The 14,783-nt window shown below is 45.0% G+C and overlaps 1 protein-coding gene across 2 annotated transcripts in view; it reads right to left on the bottom strand.

Moving 5' to 3' along the window:
• The window catches only part of HHAT (hedgehog acyltransferase), a 329,885-nt gene that overhangs the window by 143,686 nt on the left and 171,416 nt on the right, over positions 1 to 14,783 (bottom strand). The window lies entirely within an intron of this gene.

Raw genomic sequence — 14,783 nt, 5'->3', positions numbered from 1 at the left:
TAGAAAAACGGCCGTAAAGGCAGAGTGCAACATTTTGCCAACAGGTGAGCCCCTTTATAACACTAGCCATCTCAGATGTTTCCTCGCTCCAGCATAAATGAAATGTTTTACAAGTGCAAAACCATGCTGGTCAAAGGTAAGAACAGAGGTGGGAAAGAGTCAGCTCTGTCTTTCCCTGTTCCTCCCAGCCATAGTCCCTGGAGCTTTTTACCAGAGAGCAACCCTGTCCATAGCTGGGTCTGCCCTGGGAGGGAAGAGAGGAGAGGGGCTCCATGCACACGCTGGTGAGCTGGCCACTGTGCTTAGCCTCAAACTGGGCATCCAGTAATTCCTGGGCAGTGGTGGACCCTTCAGAGACAGCTTCCCTTGCCACCACCAAACTGGCTTGGTCCATATGAATGGCATTGCCTTGGTTTCTCTATTTAGCTCATTTATTCCCCCTAAACCTCTGACCACTTAGCCAGTGTCTTTCTCTCCCCTTTGGGTCTGGCTATGAGTAAAAAGACTAGGGGGCTGGAACCATGATGCTGCTGCCCACCACGCATGACCGTTCCTCCTAACACCTAGATGGTCGTCATTGTTTCCCACCCACCAGCCTGGCCTCACAGGTTCGATCTGCCCAAGTAAAGCCTGAGTTCATTCTGTTACGACAGGCAATGAGCAACAGACACAGAAATTCACCCTACACTGGGGTCTGACCACCAAGGCCCTGACTGTCCCTAGCTCCCAGCTTTACCCCTCCCCCATCCCTGGAACATCCCAGCATGCCCAGCACCTCACCTCACCTGACGTAGAGCAGATGATTACTGACATTACAATAGGATGACTTTGGGTACCTCTAAATGGCAAGCTCCCTTTATGTACTCAAAATCTGTTTACATGTCATGGACATAGGGTAGAAGAGAACAGAAAAACAAAGCCAAAATATAAGTACCTCATTCACTGTATCACTTACTTGAAGTCATCACACGATTCAAGGAAAATGGAATTCAAGACACATAAATTCCACTTACTCATAAGTCTTCTGAAAAGAGCTCTAAAGGGAGATGTACCTGCAGGGCTAGCTGAGTTGTTTCAGTGGCTATTACACTGACCTGAAGAGATGCTAAGTTCTCCCTCCAATCATATTTAACACAGATTTAAATTAAAAAAAAAAAAAAAAACGGAAAACAGAAATGATCCCTCCTCTCAACCAAAACCCAGGCTACATTCCTTGGTCACGTAAGTAAATATTCATAGGACGGATAGCAACTGCAAGTTCGCCAGGATCTGCAATATGGGAGCTACAAGTATGTTTAGATTAGAACAAAGATTTCAGCTGCTTTCACTCATCCAAAACCTATTCAGCCTTTTCAGAGTCATCGGCCACAGAAAGCATCAGATTCTGTTGCAGGAATCATAGCATAAAACAGACACAGAAAACCACAATACGGTGGGCGGAACGAGGGAAAGAAGACTCTGAGGGAGTAATAAGAAACCTAATACTACTCACAGAAGGGATTATTTAGAATCTAGAAGGTGGCAACTACTACATTCGGTTGCAATACACAAGCCGTTGCCAGTGAGGCTGGTGCCCGCCTCTCCACTCATCAGCGCAGGAATGAAAGCTCAAGGGCTAAGTAACCTGCAGCGCTCCCAGCTAGCAGAGGACAAACCTGGGAGTCAAACTGGGCCCTAAAAGCCATGAATTGCTTGCTCCTCCCGCTAAAAGCACAGGCTCTCACTGCCTCTCATTATTACTAATTGAAAATGACTGTTCTTTTTAAGAACGGGTCCCTTTCCACCTGCCCTGATTCCTGCTTCTTCCCACGTGGCCTCCCTGCCCCAGGCAAGCAGAATCATGTCAGGCTCTGAGCTTCAGCTTCTCCATGGGAAAATGGAGATCCTTATTCATGGAAGGTTATGCAAAGCAGGTGAAATACCATAAATACGGGGCTTAGCACAGTGCTTGGTAAACCCGTGAGTACTCAATAAATAGTAATCTCCTTCCCTCCAACTTTGAAGAGTTGTTCTAATGGAAGCCCAATTCCCAAAAACTCAGTAGGAGAGGGAAGCCACATAAAAAGGAAATAGTAGGTCTCACTGTGCAGCCCACAGAGAGAGGCCACTTCATCCAGGATGCAGGCAAGACCTGAGCAGTGGCGTAAAGGGTGGTACAGCTGGAGAGCTGAGGGACAGGTACGGAGCTCAGGAAACAGGCAGGAGAGCAGGAAGACCAATTATTCCATGGCAGCCTCATCGAGAGCCTTGAAGCTGCATGTGAGAGCCGAGGGGTGGGGGGGCATACATGGGAATGGGCTCTGGCCACCAGGCAGGGAAGACATCCTCCTGCCGTGGTTCAGACTGGCATATCAGTAAGAAGGACCAGTACATACTAGTACATGACCAGCTTCACCTATCGCCATCGTGTCCCCTAAAATTTAGGGCCTAAATACACAGAAGTAAGGGATTATGATGCATGGTGTTTCAAAACATTTCTTCTCGTGCAAATGTGAATGGTCATGGATGGAATTTGGGGCCAGGACAATTAGCGTCTTTAAGCATCCTGCGATAGGCACACTTAGGTTGGGGGATACTATAATGAGTTATCAGTTACTTGGAAACCAGTGGAATGGAGAAGGTCAAGGAGGTGGATTAGCATCAGAAAACGTACCAGGAAAAACGTAAGGGGAAGAAAATGGAACTTCCCCCACATCTTACTCCTTTGCTGTATCAATTGATCTGTGTGGGTATTCATTCATTCACTCAACTGATATTTTGTAAGAGCCTTCATAGTGCTGGGCCCTGATCTAGCCCTGAGGATGTGAGGGAGTAACATTACGTGGGTCCTGCTTCTTGTGGCACTCACAACCCAGGTGGGAGAGGTGAACAACCGATAAGCACTTACATAAAGGAGATAACATCAGAGAGCAGAGAATGCACATGAGGTGACAGGACAGAGGGGCAGGCCACATGACTGCTCAGGGAAGTCCTCTCTCAGGAGGTGACACCTGGGTTGAGATCCGTATGGTCAGAAAAGACAAGCTATGCAAAGACCAGAAGGAGAGGGTTCCGGGCAGCAGGACAGCTGGGTAAAGCCTTGAGGTGGGAAGAAATGTGGCACTCTGGAGGACAGGAAGAAGGCCAGCAGGGCTGGGACAAGCCAAGGTAGGAAAGGGAGGCAGGGACCAGATCTGAGAAGGCAGTACATAAGAAGTTTGGACTTCATGTTAACATCGATGGGAAGCACTAATGGGTCTTTAACAGGGGAACGGTATTTTTTCATTTGTTTAAATTTTATTCATTTAGGAGGTGAGGCAGTGGCATGCTTTATGTATCAAAAAGAACACTCTGGGTGTCCTGAATAGAAAGGATGGGAGCAGAAGCGGGGCGGGGGGCCATGGCCGTCTAGCTGAGAGGTGACAAGGACTCACCCCAGGGCAGAAACACTGGAAATGAGGGCAGAGAGACAGGGATGGGCTCAGATCGGATTCTGTGGTCAAGTACAAAGATTTGCTCACAGACTCGCCAGGATGGAGCCAAGGAAGCGAGGGAAGGAGGGAGGGGAAAATAACGTGTGAAATAGCAGGCCACCTCGCATCTCACAGTTCCACACCAGGCAACCAAAGGCTCAGCCAGGCCCTGGCTGCTTCTGGAGGCCCCACAGTAACAGCTGTGAGGGGATGACAATGTTCTGTGACTGGCTTTACTTGGAGAACAGCTCACCTGCTGGAAGAACTGTAAATCATGGCAACGGTTTGGGGTCTTTTTAACGAATTTATTGTGGCAAAAACCATATAACACAAAACTTCCACTTGAACCATGTCTTCCATGTACAACTCAGGTGTATTAAGCACACTCACACTGCTGTGCAACCATCACCACCGTCCAGCTCCAGAACTTCTTCAGCCTGCCTCATGTGAAACACGGGGTTTCCTCTTTACCATGGGAAAGCAGAGGTGGGCTCCTTCCAAAGGGCTCAGGGTTGCCCCCTCACATAGGGCTGTGTCTTACACAGATACAGTCTAGAAGTATCTTCTCACTTAATTTTCCTGTATAGATGTAAAGGGCACCTTAGGAACTACAGTAAAAAGGGAATATGCCTTTCTTTTTTTATTTTAAAATTGTATGCCAGGCACTGGGCTAGGCCCTCTAGGTATTACCTCTTTTCGTCTTCACCACATGCCAGAGTAGATCCCTGTTTTATAAAGCCCCGTGTCCTTATCCCCTATCACATAGCTAGTAAGCTGCTGAGTCAGGACCTGGCTCAGAGTACCAAACGCCAAAGTCTGTGCTTTTTCACTTTGCGTGTTCAGCCACTGACTCTTCTAACAAATAGTTACCACGTATCAGGTAGTGGGAATTCAGTAATGCACAACACAGAACCCCTGCTTCAAGGAAAGTGGAGCCTAGGAAAGAGATGCCAGAGTCAACGATAAGTTCAATACGGTGTGATGAACAGCAAATGTTCTACCCCTCAAGGGACTGCCAAGTCCAACAGGGCAAGAACCAGAGCCAGTCACCAAGCAGATACTCAATAAATATCTGTTACGTGAACCAAAGTGTGAGTGGTGTGCTGTATCAGGACACTCCCGATGCCTCTGTCTGCTCTGGCACTTAGCACAGTACACTGCACACAGAAGATGCCCAACGTGGTTATTTAATACACCAAGTACCATACGTAAATATATAAAATAAACACCCACAGCTAGAAATGGGGCTTCTCTCCTGAAATACGATGGCTGTCAAACTGCAACACAATCCTTATCACCTGCTGAGAAAATAATCTCTCCTAGCTACCAGCCCTCGGTAAACCAGGATTTCCTTAACAGACATGAGAAACAGTGACCTTGTGTTGTGTTATTCTTGGTTCCTTCCAGAAATCAAAAATAGGAAGTCTTTTTTGTGTGGATGGGATAGAAAAGTTTTTGTTGTCCGAATGTCACCTAGGAGCAGCAGCGGGAGGCAGCTTTCAGCTTGCTCCATGGAGAGGAAGTTTCCAAAAAGCTACAGTGTCCTACCTACGGCCGTAAACTTCCCATCACAGGGTGAGTTTGAGCATGGGCTATAAGGATATTTAGAGGAGTGAACCACTGCATAGGAAGCTGGAATGGATGACCTTAGCGGGTCCACCTGGCCTCAGGTTTCCAAGTCCCTGCTGTAGTCACTTTCAGGAAGCACCTCAAAGTCTGAACACGCCCTTGCCCAGCAGCTGCTCTGATGACCATCAGCACACCCGCAAACTGGGCCTGCCCTGAGGGTCCCATGGCAGCCCCAAAGGCTTAGTTATTACCACCCTGATCGCTGTGCTTGTAGAGCCTCCCAGGCTGCTGGAATTGGGCTTGTTGCCCCTGACACAGTGCAGCACATGGGTTTACCCCTGCAGCAGTCCCCACTTTGGCAGGGGAGGACCAGCCCCACACAGCACATCCATGGCAGGACTCACAGCAGATCCCACACATGGTTTGAGGATGTGCTCTGCCCTGCTAGGCTGCCTGCCTCCCAGGCTCCCGGTTCTTCCTCCCAGGCTCATCCACTGTTTGGGAGCTGGGGATACAAATGGCAAGGAGCCATGGCCAGAAGCTGCCAATGCCATCTCACTGGGGAGGTATGGTTTAGAGCCATGGCTGTTAGGGCCGCGTGGCAGGCCATACACAGGGCAGCCAGCGTTTGTATGAAGTACCACGGTTAGGTCTCAGTCCTTGCTCTAAGTCTTCAATCTATAGTCCTCACTGTCTCCTCTGCAGCTGTGGTCACCCGGCAAGCAGGCCACGAGGGTTAAGCTCTCCCATTTCCGCCTGCGAAATGTGAAAACTGACTTCGACAGCTGGAGGTAAAACCAAGTCCAATGACTAAGAGAATAAAGTTTACCCCCAGACTCAAGAAGCCCTGATCACTTCTGACTGGGCTACCCAGCTTCATTTCAGAGAATGGAAAAGACCTTTAAGTCTGTCTGCACTGACCTCCTTCCTCACTTGATAGACTAGGAAACGGGATGAAAAAATGAGGTCATCTGAAACAGAGCTCCACAACCAGTGCCAGAGCCGCGGCCAGCAGTTCCCGAGACCCTACTTTATCATTCAGTGTGTCCCCACACAGACTCCTCCCAGTCTCCACTGGCATTTTTTGGAGAATGCCCTAGACTGGCAACAGGCTTCCTGACGACATCACGTGATAAGTGGCACCATCTTATACCATGTCCGTCTCTATTGGTGGAAGTCACGCGAAGGCTCTGCAGAAGCCCTCACTCTCTTATGCTCCTTCCACTGCCTGGGCCTGTCTGGACCTAACCTGCATATGGATTTGAGATTCAGAGCCTGCTGACAGTCAAGAATAAAAAGTGATGGTGGGGGTTATCTACAACAGCCAAATTATGGAAACAGCCCAAGTGTCCAACCATCGACTGATGAATGCATAAGGAAGATGTGGTGTGGATATACAATGGATTATCATTCTGCCATAAAAAAGAATGAAATCTTGCCATTTGCAACAACATGGATTATCTAGAGTATTATGTTGAATGAAATAAATCGGTCAGAGAAAGTACTGTGTGATCACTCCTGTGGAATTTAAGAAACAAAACAAATGAGCAAAAGTGGCAGGGTTGGGGGAGAGAGAGAGAAGCAAACCAAGAAACAGATTCTTAACTATGGAGAACAAACTGATGGTCCAGAGAGGGGGTGGGTGGGGGGTTGGGGAAATAAGTGATGGGGATGAAGGAAGGCACTTGCTGTGATGAGCACTGGGTGATGTATGGAGATGCTGAATCACTATATTGTACATCTGGAACTAATATTACACTGTATGTTAACTTACTGGAATTTGAACAAAAACTTTTTAAAAAGTGATGCTGGGGGATCAGGGAAAAGTAAAAGTGAACTTAGGCCAGTAAGACCCCAGTTGGCAGCCAAAGCACATTTGGTAAAATACCAAAGTCTGATGGGAAAGTAGAAGGTAAGAACTGCAGCCCATGAAGACAAATTCTAAAAAGCTAACAGTAAAAAACCCACAACAACAACAAAAAACAAAAAAACGGTGCTGGGTCTTCACAGGACATGCTCTTCACTGCATGAGAAAGTATGTCTGCCGTCTGATTATTACGGAGCAAATTCTGGGAAAACAGGCCAAAAGCCTGGACATCTGGGCATTTCACAATGTTGGAGAAGGAACAAGAGAGAAGGTGCCAGTTCCAGGCATAAACAGCTCAGGAGTGAAGAGTTTTAGGGTAGAAACCACATCTCCCAAGATGCAGAATTAGAAATTCAAGTTCTAAAAAAAAAAAAAAAGAAATTCAAGGTCTGAACTCCGGTTATCTCACTTCATAACGTCAGACCGCGGGCAGAAAAATCACCTCTCCACATCTCAGGGTTTATAACTATGGCACAGAGATAATACCCACAGCACAAAAAGGAACAAATATAGTGGGTGCAAGGGATTCATAAACCTTCTGCAAATGTTCAAGAGTATTTTCTTTCCTCCTCAGACTTTGTGAAGTTCCTAGAGGCTCTTCCCCAAACTGTATCAATGCCATATGCATTCGTTCATCCAGCAAATATTTATTGAGTACCTTCTAGATTCTGAAGAGCACCTTCAGACCCTGCAAGAGATGCCTGGGATACGAGTGTGAACACGACAGCTGAGTTCCTATCCTCGTGTGTATTCCAGAAACAACTCCTTTATCTGATAGGTGATTTGAAAATGTTTTCTCTCGGTCTGTAGCTTGTCTTTTCTTAAAAGTACCTCTCAAAGCACAAAAGTTTTGAATTTATAAAAATCCATCCATCAGGGTTTGTTTTTTTTTTCCAGTGGTGGATCATGTATTGGTATCGTTATGTAAAACATCTTTGCCTAACTCATGGTCCTAAAGATTTATTTCTCCTATGCTTTCTTCTTAAAATCTTTAAGTTTGGTTTTTAAATGTAAGTCTTTAATCTATTTTTTCAGTAAAAACATACATGTCGTTTATTAAGTGTGCTTTATAGACAGTTAACAAAAAGGAATCACTATGACATCACCCCTTGTTGTCAAGTCTTTAATCTATTTTAAGTTAATTTTTGTGCACACTGTGAGGTAAGAGTCTAAGTTCATCTTGCTTTTTATCTATTCATGTAAAAATGTCTCCCAAACATATCTGACAACATGGAGGTCATTGGCAGCTTTGACAAGTGCATCAAGTCTCATCAAGTGGTGGAAATGGAAGCCAGACCAGAGCCGAGAGCAGAGTGAATGAAAAGGACAGGAAGCAGAGACAGTGAGATACAAATAACTCTTATGATCGGTTTGGTTCTGAAGAGGGAGGAGAAGGGTAGTAGCTGCAGAAGGACAAGACAACCGAGGTTGTTTCTTGTTTATCTGGGGGGATGGGTTTCCACTGTGACGCATGATGGGTGCAGAGGACAGAAGATTGAGCAGAGGCAAAGAATTTTAACAACAGGTGAGGCAAAGCTATCACGAGAGAGAAGTGGTTGGCGCTTCAGCTCCCCCCATGGAAGCCAACTGGCAGTGACTCCCACAGAACATCACTGGGTTGGAATCTAAAGTGTTGCTGAGATGAAGGGCGGCTGGCTCCAGAGCCATAGGGGATGGTGACACAATGCTCTCCTTTCTTCCAGGCAGCATTTGTGCCCACAATGCCACCCGAAGTAGCAAGACAAAGTGAGAGAAATCCATGTCCCTGATATCTCCCTGCTGATCCTCCCACCCAGGCTGCCTTTGACAAGCCAACTACTGAATTATCTCCAAATGCAGAGTAATATCTGACTTTTGCCTTTTATTCTCCCTTCAGGAAAAGATTATGCAGAGACATGGACCTCAGCTTCCATTTATAAAGTAAACTGGGCCCAAGACACCCAGTGCTTTAGGAACCACAATCAAGTAGGTCGGGTCTCGAAAGGCTGGAGATTGGAACTGGGCAACAAGTCAACACTCACCCAAAACATGCTAGCAGGTCACAAAAGTTTAACACAAAGCAAACGTTAACACAATCTTAAAAGCCGATAATGTCTTCTCTGTACATAGATTTTTCCAGCCAATCCTGTTATTAAAATCTCATTAGAAAGTACAGCTTTTCTCTTGTAGATACGACATTACTATGAAGGGTCCTTCATGATACGTGTTTGATGAAGCTGCCCACTGTGGTTTGAAAAACTGCCATCGCACGATCACGTCAATGATCTAGCTTTGCCCCTTGGAATCATCAAACATTTGGTTCTTCGACTGTCAGTAATCCAAGGCCAACCAAGTTGAACATACAGATATGAAATTCAAGTGTGTTTAACTGGGGTGAGGTACACAGGTTTTTCCTCCTTCTTAATAGGGAAATAAAAGACTCTTTACTGTAACTGGAATTCAAAATAATGGTCATTAACATCTAAAAGTGATACTTAATAACAAATTGTAAAAGAAATTCAATATTAGTCTCATTCTCACTAAATTATATCCTTTCCCTCCTGTTTTAGTTTCATATCTGTTATATATCAGAGCCTTGATAAGAATGCCTCTCTGGTATTTACCCCCTACTTGACCATCTAGGATATAATCAGATTCCAGAGTTTAAAACAACCACATCCCTAAATCTTTGCAGCCTCTCCTGTACTCACGAATTACTAGCAAAACTTCTTAGTTTCTCCTTGGACGTCTCTCTCACCTAGATGGCTCCAGCTAGTCAAAGTGAATATGACTATTTTTCCTTCTATAATTTTCTATCAAGTTCTCTTTATGGAAATCCAAAGAACAAAATAAAGGCAGCCATACAGCAACAATTTGTCAGTGGGAGAATAACCCACATCACAATCCAGCAGAGGCAGGAGCAGAGACACGGGGACGGAGCTCTGCGGGGCTGGGTCGGTGGTACGAGGTTTGACGCTGGAAGCAGCCTAACATGAATGCATCACTGGGACTGCACGGGACAAGCTGCATAAGTCCGATCAGCACAGCAGAGGCAGCAAGGAAATCGAATCGTCTCAAATCAAGAGATATCAGGGCAGAGAGCTTACACACACACAAGCTCTTGGCTTTTCATAAACCACCACGTAAACATTTGCCTTTGTTTTCCATAGTTTTAATACCAGAGCCAGGTTGGGAGCCCACACCTAGAGCAACTTCACCAGAAGTCCTCCATTCAGACAGCATTCCAGACAGAGAAGAAGTCCTTTCATGCAGCTGACTGATGAGCTGCATGGTCTACCAGGAATCTGGCCTTCAGGGATGTGTGGGCTGGAACCTAAAGGGTTCTTCAAAGTTCTCTAGCTTGCAGTCCTCAACCTGCTCACTCAAGCTGTCAGTGGTCAGCATCTGTGTTACTAAAATTAAACGTCTCTCCCTTTAGATGTTACCAAAAGTGACATGGGCTTCAAAGGCAAAAGAGTTCTTACTTCAAAAAATGGGAATTACATTGTAAATTGTCTCCAACAATTTAAAGTTCACAGATTTCAAGGAAAATTAAAATAGACTACCTTTAATGAAAACACCAAGGAAAAGTAGCATCGTACACATACTGAACCACAAACCCGTTTGTCTGAAGATAAACCCTTTCAAGAGAATAAGGAATTTAATTCCCTCCTCTCCTCAACAAATACTCATCAAGCCTCTACCTCAGACCAGATACTGCCAGGTGCTGCAAAGAGTCTCTGCTTGCAAGAGCGTACGCTTAGGGAGACAACTGCTACGTAAACTATGAACTACAGTAAGGCCAGCATGCTAGGGGAGCACGTCTTCACGGACAAAAGGGCCTCTATCCTTGGGAGCCTGCTGAGAGTGACAGTCCTCCAGTCGTCCCCTACGACTAGCAGATGAGGAAAAGCCTCAGTCACAAGTTCTTAACTGGTCAGAAGAGACCAAAGGCCCCGGGGCTGACAAGAATGAGCACCCCCAAGCACAAACAGTAAACACCACAGCAGAAGGCTCCCAATTATTTGGTAGCACTCACTTCATCCCAAGAAACTACTCCATTCTCAAACTCCCACAGTTTTAAGAGCCAGTGGCCATATGTTTCTACTTAATGTTGTGCTTTCTATTGGCCTCTTAACTGTTTAACTAGAAACTTCTAGATGGCTTAGAGCCTATTAGTACCTCAAAGATGGTATGTTCTTTTTCAGTCACTTATGCATATAAAAGATAAAATAAAATAAAAAATAAAAAATAAAATAACATGCCAGCTAGGAGAGCTAAAATATATTTATTTTTCACAGCAAGGTATATCCAATTATTTAAAAAGTCCTATTGGGGGGGCACCTGGGTGGCTCAGTGGGTTAAAGCCTCTGCCTTCGGCTCAGGTCATGATCTCAGGGTCCTGGGATCGAGCCCCGCATCGGGCTCTCTGCTCAGCAGGGAACCTGCTTCCTCCTCTCTCTCTGCCTGCCTCTCTGTCTACTTGTGATCTCTGTCTGTCAAATAAATAATAAAATATTTAAAAAAAAAATAAAATAAAATAAAAAGTCCTATTGGGGTGCCTAGGTGGCTCAGTGGGTTAAACCTCTGCCTTTGGCTCGGGTCATGGTCTCAGGGTCCTGGGATCGAGCCCCACGTTGGGCTCTCTATTCAGTGGGGAGCCTCCTTCCACCTCTCTCTCTCTCTCTGCCTGCCTCTCTGCCTACTTGTGATCTCTCTCTGTCAAATAAATATATAAAATCTTAAAAAAAAAAAAGTCCTATCGGACTATTTAATCTATTCTCTAAGATTCCTTTAAGTAAGGCACACCTTTATACACGTAATAATCCCTCTTCCCAAAACATAAAACTTTCCGTTTACCCCATTTATCTACAGGTAGAATCTTCCACAAGCTCATTACCTAGACCACATTCATGTGCCAATAAGCAAGTAGGAAAAAAAAGGCAGAACGTATAACTACTATCACAAAACCATATCTACAGAAACCTGGCCCACAGGTTTGAAGTGGGAGCTCACACACAGGAGCTGTACTTGTCAGACAAGTAAAAGATACAAAACTACAGCAATCGGACAGGGGAGCTATGAAAGGACCCTGGTGCAGGATCATTTTATTTAGGGACAAGCAGTCCCACACAGCCCATTTAGACTTCAGTTGTATTGTTTCACTGTAAAACTCACTGGTGTGAACACTCACGATCTGAAAGTCAGCGGAACTCAGCCATGGGAGCAGAAGAGGATCAACAGCAGAGCTTCTGCAACAGGCTTCTGCCAGCTCACGGACACCTCCGCCCCGGAGAGCAGTATTTCTTTAACATCTTTTTCTACATGATCCATGTTAACAAACATATTTCATAGCTCAACCTAGCACTCACAGAGATAGAGAGGTTGTGGTAGCCAGGCTCCAGGATGGCCCTCAGTGGTCCCCACCTCTGACATTCATACCTATGTGTGGTCCCCCCGTACCAGGATCCATCTGTGTGAAATCATGGCAGAAGTGACGACGAGTCACTGCTGAGACTAGGTCATAAAAGAGACTATGGCTTCAGTCTTGGGGGTGCTCTCTGGTTCTCCTTCTCCAATCATGTGCTCTGGTGAAGGACAGCTGTGACGTTATGAGTAGCCCTAAGAAAAGATCCCTGTGGCCAGGAGCTGAGCCCCCTGCCAACAGCCACAGGAGTGACCTGCAAGCAGGTCCCAATGACTGCAGCCCTGACCCTGTCTTCAACCTGAGGCAAGCCAACCAGTGAGGCAGCCCCTGACCCCCAGAAATGATAGAGGCTTATTGTTTTCAACTGCTAAGTTTTGGGGCAACCGTTACACAGAAACAAATAACTACTACAGGTATTTAAGTGAAAGAAAAAATTTCTAGAAGTCTGTCTTACTTTTACTCTGAGAAATTCATAGTGATATTTCTATTCTGCTCCATTTTTTCAGAAAGCTGTTTGCAACCCATGAAATTGAGTATGACCTACCAACTGGTCATAACCTAAGTGATTCAAGAGACACTTACAATACACCAATTATCTTGAGTCCCATGTATACATATACACATATATGCAGACATATACAGACTTGTGAATATGCATTTATATAGATACAGATAGAATGTGTACTAACAAACCATATCTATAGCTATTATTTCAACTGATTTCTCACAATAACTCAGAGTGAGACAAGAATTAAGATCCCCACTTTCCAGAAGAGTAAAATATGATGCTCAAAAAAGGCTCTTTAATTTGCCTGAAGTCTAAGAGGTAAGAACAACAGAACTGGGCCCAGCACTCAGGCCTTCAAACTCCTGGTATTTCCCCATACGCAATTCATCATATGAATCTCTCATTATATACCTATGTAAAGATATATGTATATTAAATATTTACTACACACTTATCTTAATATAAATATGTATAACAGAGGACATTTTAAGTTTGTAAACCATTCTGTAAATATCCTCCTGGACTTGCATTCAGTCATCCAGGACATCACTCCCTCCTGATTTCCCTCAGACCTCATGGGCTGCTCCTTCTCAGATGTCTTTGCTGATTCCAAACTGTCACTGTCAAAGAGCCAGTGCTCCTTCTTCCTGGATTCTCTTCTCTACACACTCATTCCCATGGTTGTCTCACTACCTCATCTCAGAGTTTTATTTTTTTTATTTCTTTTTTTAAATTTTTTATTTCTTTTTAGCATAACAGTATTCATTGTTTTTTCACCACACCCAGTGCTCCATGCAATCCGTGCCCTCCCTAATACCCACCACCTGGTTCCCCCAACTTCCCACCCCCCGCCCCTTCAAAACCCTCAGGTTGTTTTTCAGAGTCCATAGTCTTTCATGGTTCACCTCCACTTCCAATTTCGCTCAACTCCCTTCTCCTCTCCACCTACCCTTGTCCTCCATGTTATTTGTTATGCTCCACAAATAAGTGAAACCATATGATACTTGACTCTCTCTGCTTGACTTATTTCACTCAGCATAATCTCTTCCAGTCCCGTCCATGTTGCTACAAAAGTTGGGTATTCATCCTTTCTGATGGAGGCATAATACTCCATAGTGTATATGGACCACATCTTCCTTATCCATTCATCTGTTGAAGAGCATCTTGGTTCTTTCCACAGTTTGGCGACCGTGGCCATTGCTGCTATAAACATCTCATCTCAGAGTTTTAAATGCTATCTATAGGCTTAAAACTCCCAAATTGGCATTTCCAATTCAGACCTCTCTCCTGTACTCCAGATCCATATATCTCCTTGCCTTTTTAAATATCTCCACTTGGATGCCTAAGAGAAATTTCAAACTTAGCACATCTGAAAGTAAACTTCTGACGATCCCCTGGCACCTGCTCCTCCCATAGCCTCCCCTGTCGTTGATGGCAACCCCATGCTTCCAACCACTCGCTCAGGCCAAAAACACTGCAGTCATCCTAGACAGTGAGCTCATGAATCAACAGAACTGTGAGACAAACAAACAAACAAACCAAACTTAGCATCTGTCTGCCTTAGCAGAGGAACAAAAGAACTAATAATGTGTCTTTGTGCTCACTAGACCATACTGGGAGGGTTATTCTCAATTTCAAGTGCCTACTTGAGAGACTGGCAGAGAGGAGCAAGCTTAGAGGATACCAATCAGGATGAGGAGGGGATGGCACAGGGAACCAGAAAAAATTAATATGGACAAGTGATGGATCAGAAAACATTATGGAATGATTATATGTTCAGGTAGATTTAGCACAATTGTGATTATGACCAAATGGACATGGGAGGTTTCCTGTCACAAGATCATACTGTCTCAGTGATCGTCATCCTCCCATCCATCCACGAGCACACAGTATGTAGACAGCAAGTATGTAGAAATGACTGAGATATAACCCCTTTTTCACAGGAGCAGGGAAAGACCTACTGTACTGTGTGATAAATGT

The sequence above is a fragment of the Martes martes genome, assembly GCF_963455335.1.
Source record: "Martes martes genome assembly, chromosome: 15".
Classification (NCBI taxonomy): domain Eukaryota; kingdom Metazoa; phylum Chordata; class Mammalia; order Carnivora; family Mustelidae; genus Martes; species Martes martes.
Note: the sequence above shows the minus strand (reverse complement) of the source record. Positions and strands in the feature narration are given on the sequence as shown.